Genomic DNA, 10,129 nt, shown 5'->3' on the forward strand with positions numbered 1-10,129 from the left:
GCGCCAACTGCTGCCTCTCTGTTTTTTTATCTTTTTAAAATAGAATTGTTGAGGTTTTTCCTAGGTTGGGCCCGCATCAGGAAAATTCACTCCAGCCATTGCATTCTATGGCTCAAGACAGACCAAACAAGCCCAATATGCGGTATGTTTTGGTGTGTAGAAAGGTCAAAATGAATTTTAACAGTGAAAACTACTGTTTTCTATGCTATGGCCCGCCAGATAATCAGATTGGCTTCATTTTTCGGCTCAACGCCTAAAATGAGCTAAGAAATAGGATGGACGGCATGGATTGGACCCATACATCAAGTTGCCTGACACCACACCGTCATCTCACTTCACTGCTCACCACACCACTACTAGCCACATCCAGCATCCCTGGACGCTGGACACTGGATATAACACAGGCATCATGGTGGGTCCCACATGGACGTGGCCCACCTACCTTGGATCGATCTGATATTTGTGTTTTCCTTCCATCCAGGCCCTCTAACGTGCTAGACGGTGTAGATCCAACACATCCGTCAGGTGGGTCTATGAAGGTGAATGTCATGGATAAAATATACACTTCATGGTGGGCCACACACACAACCACACTATCGTCCACACAAGAGAGATAGGGGGTAGAGAGAGAGAGAGCGAGAGAAAGAGATCGGTGAGAAGGGGAGGGACCCCGCCATTATAGGCCCTCCCTAAATACAAAGCATACATCAAGATGGGTCCCACCTATAAGTGGGCCCCCAAATGCAAATTGACGGTAGATCACCCACCTATTGGCCTTCTTCTTGCTCCCTTAGCCTCCTTAACTCCTATGCTCAACTTTTGACGGTGGATGATGGAGTTTTGATGGTGGGGATGAGAGATGAGAGGGTGGAGCCACACTTGTTGTTTTGGGAGAGCTTGGGAAGGCTTGGACGTATGAAATTTTTGTTGCTTGGGAGTGAAGAGAGGGAATGAGAGAGAGAGGGAAGTGATGGGTGAAAAGGGATGGGATGATGTGTGATGGGTGATGGGTGGAGTGATGGGGTTGTAAGAAAGGGATGGGTGGAGAGAGAGAGAGAGAGTTGACTTTGGGAATGGGAAGGGATGGGTTGTTGTACTTGGGGTATGGAGTGTACTTGACTTGTACTTGACATAATTAATTGATTGATTGATGGGACATGATGTAGAGATTCTCTCAAAATTCGCAACGCGCGGCGTTTTCCTCGAAATAAATGTCGTCCCACAACTCCCGGGCCGGGTATCGGTTTGGTGCGGGAGTCGACGGCGTTGGAACAATGACGATGGCGCGTTGCTAAGATACAAGTTTCGGGTTGAGTCGACTCAAGTATGCAGGACTCGGCTTTGGATCGTGCGTAAATGTCGGATACGGGTCGAGGTTGCCGGAATTGGACCGGAAGGACCGTAGAAGCATACAGGACGGTATAGATTAAGATATGGGTCTTGCATAGCAAAAGGGTGGACCCGCCATCCAAGAGCTTTCTTCTTCTTCCTTAGTTTGTTTTAAGAGACTTTAGTTCAATCATGTATTTGGTTGGCTAAACCTCTTAGCTAGTGTTAAGAGGTGAAAAAATTATTCCATTGCATGTTCATTGCATTGGTCGAGAATTCCATGGTGTGGATCTTTTTCAGGGTCGTGCACTTCGTATTTTGGTAAAAATTAGCATCCTGGAGGTATTTTCGTAAAAATTAGTATCTAGGCTATTTTGGTTAATTTTGGTAAAAATTAGTATCCGGGGTATTTTAGGTATTTTGGTAAAAATCAGTATCCATGGGTATTTTGGTAAAAAGCAGTATCCATGGGTATTTTGGTAAAAATCAGTATCAGGGGTATTTTGGGTATTTTGGTAAAAAATCAGTATCCAGGGGTATTTTGGTAAAAAAGGAGAGGATGGATATTGCCTTGTATGGAGGAAGAAGTAGTTGTACACCACCATTTAAGGGAGAGCTTGGTGGACACCATTGTTTAAGAGAGGAAGTTGGATATTGTGTGGAGGAAGTGGTAGTGATCAGCGCTATGTAAGAGAGGGAAGCCTATAAATACCCCTCCCCATGCCACATTTGGAGATTTGATGGTTAGAAGACAAGAAGGCTGGAAGACAAGAAAGAAGGGAGACAAGAAGGAAACTCCACATTTTAAGGGATCGCCACTCCACATTTCAAGGGATTGTCACTCCACATTTCAAAGGATGGCCGCTCCACATTTCAAGGGAGATCATCGCTCCACATTTCAAGGGATCACCGCTCCACATTTTAAGGGATCGCCGCTCCACATTTCAAGGGATGATCATCGCTCCACATTTCAACGGATGATCATCGCTCCACATTTCAAGGGATGATCATCGCTCCACATTTTAAGGGATGATCGTCACTCCACATTTTAAGGGATGATCATCGATCCACATTTCAAGGAAGAATGTACGAAATGATGATTAGATCTAATCTCAACGGTCAAATCAGGGAAGAATGAACGAAAGGATGATTAGAACTGATCTCAATGGTCAGTTTAAGGGTTTCAGGCCCGCACAACCCATCTCTCCTGGAGATGTGATCAAAAAGCGTTGAAATGCTTCCGAAATCGCCATCGGGCTGTCTTATCTATCTTATCTTTCATTCATTACTTTGATTAATTGTACTATGTTTTTAGAATCAAGGGAATCTGAGGATGTAAATGAACTTAGAATAAATGTGATGATTGTTCTCTCACTCTTTCTTTGTTATCATTGAATAATCCCCCAAATTAAACGCTTTCGTTTCTTGTTCAAAACAAAATGGCGACTCTGCTAGGGACTTTTTAATGATAACTTAGAAAATATTAAGAGAACATTTATCACTTTTGGGCGTTGTATAGACGCCAAAATGGCGACTCTTAGTGGGAACATCCTCCTCTTCATCTGAGATTTGATGAAAGGTTCGATCAAATGAAAAATGAAGGGTTTGATCTGCCAGTTTATCCTCTTCGATAGCATCAACAATGTAGTTTTCACTTTCTCATCAGTACATTTGAAGTGTGCAGAAAGTAGAAAATTCACCAGCAGATATTAATCAACCTTCACTAGATGAACATGTTACTAAGGGCCCTAATTTTCCAACATCGACTACCATGAACAACAGTAAACCTTGAGGAATGCCTTTAGATGAGAAGTTAGTTCAATTGAATCAGGCGTTGCTCACCAATAAGTAGACGAATCAATTAACGAATTAACGAATTCATCAGTCAATAGAGAACCCTGGGGGCATTGTCCAAAGTATTCAAAGGAAATAAAGTAAAGAAGAAAAGGTATTCTACTGAAGATGATCAATGATAATAAAATTGTCATAGAGAGAACATATGAAATAAGAGAGAAAGTAATGATATATGGTCCCGATTGGAAATATTCACTCTATAAAAGAATAGGCAAGAAGAAAGCAAGACAAGTATATTAATCATAGGGGCAAACTTTCATCAATATACCTACCGGTTCAGCAAAATATATTATCCCTGAATACCAAAAAGATTCACGGCGTTTTGACTTAGAAGATTCACAGCATAATTATTCATGGGGCAGACAAAAGCATACAAAATACGTTATCCTTGAAGATAAGTAGAATACCAAGAAGGTGTAAGTTTCAGATAACCAAAGTCTCAGAATCCAAAGTTTCAGATAACCAAGGTCTCATGAATGCCAAATCTCAGAATGCCGATGTCATACATGAATAAAAGGAAAATTCCCAAGCATATCAAGTTGAAATATATTATTATTGTCGAACACTGATGATGATTGTTGGATTAGATTAGCAAAACTACCATTGCTATCGCCAAATCACTGACATGAAGATTATTCTATTATCGAAGTTTCTCAGAATTGATATTATTACTAAGCTAAAGCTCCATTCGGACCAAATCTTATAATATCATCAATAGTAGTAGGGGCGATATATCAATCATTGGCCTGTTATCTTCAATCATCGATTTATTATCTTCAGCAAAGCTTGTATGATCAACTATCACGTCAAGAACAACAATTTATCATTCAAGGCAGCCGAACTAAGCCCTATACGACCCATTATGCATAAGGCCTATCAACATCGCCATTCAGGCAGCAGTGAGAAGCCAATGGCCCTAAAAAGCCTGTGAAGGCCATTGTATGCATACACATGCGGGCAACGGATGAAGCCAGCGACTAAAAGCCCTAAAAGGCTAAGAAGTCGTAAAATGGCCAGTCACGCGTAACACTCATGTCGTCTGTATAGCTTTCCGATAGCGTTATTGGGAACAGATGAAAATGCCATCCTGTGAATGGGTCCGACCTTACAGATGAAGAAAACACGGGCTGCAATGTGTGTTCTTTGGCCATGTCCATAGATAGGCCAACCATGAATAAGACTCCCCAAGATCTCTGGCTTGATTTTAGTAGTAACTCATGAGGAAGGGCCTAAATCTACTCATTGATGGACTGGTGGTCTTAGATTTGGTATCCCAAAGGTAGCCTTGTGCACCCCATGAACTCTAGAGAGTTTTTACGGTCAACCCTGTGCGTAAATCCAACTGAGTTCACAGCTCAGTTCAGTCAAGTCATGTCCAGTCAAAGTATGGTTAGTCAAAAGTATGCTAGCTCTAATACTCAAGAGCTTAAACTATGAGTGCATCAAAATGCTACAAATATATATTTCACTTAAGATATGCTCAAATATGCAATTGCCTGATGAAAATCTCATACATTGATTAGACAATATGCAAAAATGAGTTTCTCTTGAATCATGTTTAAATTACAGCAACAGCGAATGCCTTCAAAATATTGGCAGTTCTCCATTCGAAAGTTCAAATCTTCAAGATCAACTACTAGCCTTCAATTGCAATATATGTATTCTTCTGACAAGGATCGAAATTCTTTAAAAGGACCAGTAAAGATTATCCATCCTTCAGGAGTATCAGTAGGCTTTACTTTGGAAAATGTATCAATTATTGATTCACCATTCATGAGAGTGAAATAAGTAGTGAAATAAGCCTATATGCCTTGGTCTTTCTAATAATCTCTTATGCATGGTGGAGAAATTCATATACCAATGTCATAAATTCTTGCTATTCTAATAATGATATTGCAAGACTCTAAGTACTAAATCTGATGGAGACAAAGAAACAAAGAACAAATGGAATCATCATCAGTAACTTCTATAGCTTTCGAAAAGCTATTAAATGAAAATTGAAAGAAGTCTTGTCTATTTATTTTTTTTTAGAATCAGCAAATATCTAAGAAAATGTCTATGAAGGAATGCTAAGAAGCACAAACTAGAAAAGACTCAACAAAAGACTTAGTGGTTGAACCTTTGGAGTTGGAGATGACATCTCCAAAAGCGCGATATAAAGAATACAAATAATACAATGCAAAGCACGATGACAGAGCACGAAGATGAAATGATTAAATCATTATCATATTGCGAATATCATAATCAGCCTAAAAAAAGAGGAGAAGTTTTTAGTATATTTCAAAAAATTATCAATACTCCATGAAATTAGAAAATTATAATGTCTTGAGATACTAATTCTGATTAATTTGGCAGGAATTACTATCATTCGAAAGCTTGGGTTATACAGATCATGAATAAAGGAGATAATCGAAGAAGTTGTTGCAATAGGAATAGCATTAAAGAATAACTCCCTAGACATAAAGTTCAAAGAAAGAGTCGTGGGAGTTGATCAAAGAAACCATTGCAGTAGCAGCAGTGTTGAAAGATAATTCTCTGGTCAAGTTACTCAAAGATAAAGTCGCCACAACTGTTACAGTGGCAAGTTTCAATGAAAGGATAATTTTATCCTCTCTAGTGAAGCATCCACTATGCTGCTAGCGTAATCATTCAAGTCTTGATTCGAGAATGATCGTTCAAGTCTTGATTGAACGTAATCATTCCAGTCTTGATTGAACGCAATCATTCAAGTTTTTCATTTAAGCACGATCATTCGATCTTCTATCGAGTGTGATCATTCGATCTTCCATGCAAGCATGATCATCCAATCATCCTTCAATTCCAGTTCATTTAGTTCTTTGGTTGGAAGAAGATCGAACCTCCATTTGATTTCATGAATCAATCAAAGAAGGATCGAGGGGCATTTGTTGAGGCATAAAAATATTTCATTGCATGTCCATTACATTGGTCGGATAATTCCATGGTGCGATCTTTTCCAGGGTTGTGCACTTCGTATTTTGGTAAAAATCAGTATCCGGGATATTTTGGGTATTTTGGTAAAAATCGATGTCAGGTATTTTGGTAAAAATCGATTCTGGGGATATTTTGGGTATTTTGGTAAAAAAAAATCAGTGAGTTGGGGTATTTTTGGTAAAAATCAATATCTAGGGGTATTTTGGTTATTTTTGGTAAAAATCAGCATCCAGGGTATTTTGGTAAAAATCAACATCCGGGGGTATCTTGGTAAAAATCAACATTCTAAGTATTTTGGTAAAAATCGGTATCCGGGGTATTTTGGTAAAAATCAGCATCCGAGGGTATTTTGGGTATTTTGGTAAAAAAGAGTGGATGGGTATTGTCTTGTATGGAGGAAGAAGTAGTTGTACCCCACCATTTAAGGAAGAGCTTGGTGGACACCATTATTTAAGAGAGGAGGTTGGATATTGTGTGAAGGAGTAAGTGGTGGTGATCACCACTATATAAGAGAAAGATGCCTATAAATACCCCTCCCCATGCTTCATTTGTGGTGGTTGGTTGGAAGACAAGAAGGGAGAGAAGATAAGAAGGAAGCGCAATTGAAGTTGGAAAGAAGGGGTTTGCACGACTACACGCAATTAAAGTTGGGGAGAGAGTGAGGTTGCGCCACTTTGAAAGGGAGCATGTCTTAATGCCTGCCTTATGTGCCACTTTGAAAGGGAGCATGTCTTAATGCTTGCCTTATGTGCCAATTTGAGAGGAAACATGTCCTAATGCCTTCCTTATGCACCACTTTGAGAGGAAGCATGTCCTAATGCCTTCCTTATGCGCCACATTGAGAGAAAACATGTCCTAATGCCTTCCTTCTGTGCCACTTTGAGAGGAAACATGTCCATTTCTGCAAAGTAAATTCCATGTGCCACTTTGTGTAGAGCTTGTCCTAAGAGAAGACATATATTGTCTTAATGGAAATTCCATGTGCCACATCAAGAGGAGCTTGTCCGTCAAGCTTATGTTGTCCTAATGGATATAGTTTGCAGAAGAAGTATTTTGCAATCACTTCTGCAAAGGAAATTTCATGCGCCACTTTGTGTGGAGCTTATCCTAAGGGAAGCCTTATGTTGTCTTAACGGATACTCCATGCGCCACATCAAGAGGAGCTTGTCCTAAGGGAAAGCTTATGTTGTCTTAAAGAAAAGTTTATGCGCCACTTGTTATGGAATTTGTCCTGAGACAAGCCTTATGTTGTCTTAAAGGAAACTTCATGCGCCACTTTGTGAGGAGATTTGCCCTGATGCATGGTTTTTGTCCCGAAGTAAGCTCCATGCACTCCATATTCCCCGAAGTAAGATCCATGCACTCTACATTACCTATCTAGGCCTGTGTATTCCTACCCTCAGATAGATGGCATCCACATTTCAAGGGATCGCTCCACATTTCAAGGGATGATGATCGCTCCACATTTCAAGGGTTTCACTGGAAGAATGAACGGAAGGATGATCAGAATTGATCTCAACGGTCAGATCAAGGAAGAATCAATGGAAGGATGATCAGAATTGATCTCAATGGTCAGATCAAGGAAGAATGAACGGAAGGATGATCGGAATTGATCTCAACGGTCAGATCAAGGGTTTCAAGCCCACACAACCCATCTCCCCTAGAGATGTGATTAAAAAGCAACGAAATGCTACTAAAATTGCCATTGGACTGTCTTGTCTTTCATTCATTACTTTGATTACTTGTATTATGTTTTTAGAATTAAGGGAATCCAAGGATGTAAATGAACTTTGAATAAATGTGATGATTGTTCTCTCACTCTTTCTTTGTTGTCATTGAATAATCCCCCAAATCAAACACATTTGTTTTCTTGTCGAAATAGCTAGGGTTAAGAGGTGAAGCTTGTAGTGTGATTAAGATGTTTGTTTTGCTTTGATTCATGTTTTGTTGAACTTCTTGAGTTCAAGTTTGATTATAAGGAATATTTTTAGTTTTTAATGGTTTGTTGTGACAAATTACAACAGATCTGCAATAGCTTTGAATATCTTCATTTCCTCTTTGAGATTGTGGGATTGGTTAATTTTGCTGTTCACCATCGTCCCTTGGGCATGGTAGGGTGGATGGAACCCCTTCCAAATCTTCACAATTCTCCTCTATTGAGGATTAGATTCATGAGAAGTTCAAAGATCTGACATCTCTTCTTACCAACCGGATAAGATAGGACTCGATTCCAGTTGTGTCCTTGAATCAAGTAAGGTAGCATCCTGAGAAGCTACAAGTGGATCCTTGGCACCCTAGTTCCCACTTTTAATTGATAGTTTAAACCTTATTCACAATTACTCCTTTAAATTCAGATTTCTGCTTTACATCTTCATTTAGTTCTAGTTCTAGTTAAATTCAGAAGACACACAAGTTTAGTCCCCGTGGATTTGACCTTGGTCTCACCGAGATTATTACTACATCATGACCCTACACTTGGGGTTGTAAAAAGTTTTTCACACCGTTGGGACTATGGCTATGCTTTTCTAAAATTAATTGGTTTTAGAATTATGTTAAGATTAGGATTGACTTTTTGTTTCTAGATTAAGATTTTCTACTTTGTTTGTAGAAACTAACTTGTTTTGTTTTGTAGGATCTTTACTAAGGACTTCTAATTTGTAACTTCTTTCTAATTCTCCCTCTTCTATCTTTTCTAGATTCCTTACTTGCTTTAGTTTTCTAGTTTCTTCTTTAGGTTTAGGTTAGATTCGGGTTGAGAGTCTTTTATGCCCAAGTGGGTCCATGATAACACTCTACATCTCTTGAGTGAAGGAGGATTGGTCGAAGGGTTGTCTATCCATCACCGGATTAGACGCCATTGAGAGATGAATTGAAGGGATGACTACTAATCAACCTGCTAATCAACTTAAACCTCTGGTTGAGGAAGTCTAGGATGAGAATGAGGTGCATCATGCACCCTCACCTCGTACTTTATGAGACTATTTACAACTGGCAGGGGTGAACACACCTTCCTGTATGATTTTTACAGAAAATACAGGAAATATGGATATCAAGCCAGGAGTGATCGAACTCCTTTCAAAGTTCCATGGACTTGAATATGAAAGTCCATATCTACACTTGAAAGAGTTTGACAAGATCATAGCCACTTTATATTTTCCTAATGTATCTAAGGACACGATTAGGTTGAAACTCTTCCCTTTCTCCATAAAAGAAAAAGCTAAGACGTGGTTGCATTTACTACATCCACGATCCATTGGCAATTGGAATGACATGATAAGGGAGTTCATAAAGAAATTATTCCCATACTATAAAACAAACACTATTAGAAAGTCGATCATGAACTTCATCCAAAAGGAAGATGAAACATTCTTTCAATGTTGGGAGCGGTTCAAGGATCTTGTTAGTTTATGCCCACAAAACGGTTTTGAAACATGGCGCATAACAAATTTCTTCTATGATGGACTGACATCTTCCATGTGCCAATTGGTCGAGACGATATGTAATAGGGAATTCATGAACAAAGATGTTGATGATGTGTGAGATTATTTTGACAAACTTGCTGAAAACGCACAACCATGGGACATCTCCTTAAGACCCAACGCCACTTCTAAGCCTACTCGATCAAAGGATAAGGGTGGAATGTATCTTTTAAAAGAGGACAATGATATAAATGATAAAGTGGCTAGTCTCATAAGGAAACTTAAGGCCATGGAACTTAAGAAGGATAAGGCTAATGAAGTTGTTTGAAGTATTTGTGCTTGCAATATACATACTACTGAAAATTGCCCAACTATACCGGCTTTTCAAGAAATTCTAAATAAGCAATCTAATGCCATAAATAATTACTAAAGGCCTTTCAAAGGAACCACCTCAAATACATACAACTCTGGTTGGAGAAACCATTCAAACTTCAGTTGGAGGAATGGACAAACTGCTACCCCTCAAGGGATCCTTAACCAATTTTTGGAACAAAGGAAACCTTAGGAGGATCTGG

The 10,129-nt window shown here is 39.2% G+C and overlaps 1 non-coding gene across 1 annotated transcript; it reads right to left on the reverse strand.

The window, feature by feature from the left end:
- Window positions 1-9,453: 9,453 nt before the first annotated feature.
- On the reverse strand, window positions 9,454-9,560 carry LOC131244900 (small nucleolar RNA R71). Its single transcript, XR_009170670.1, has one exon. It is a non-coding gene; the product is annotated as a small nucleolar RNA R71 (small nucleolar RNA).
- Between the last annotated feature and the right edge of the window lie 569 nt (window positions 9,561-10,129).

Source organism: Magnolia sinica, chromosome 4, assembly GCF_029962835.1.
Source record: "Magnolia sinica isolate HGM2019 chromosome 4, MsV1, whole genome shotgun sequence".
Taxonomy (NCBI): Eukaryota; Viridiplantae; Streptophyta; class Magnoliopsida; order Magnoliales; family Magnoliaceae; genus Magnolia; species Magnolia sinica.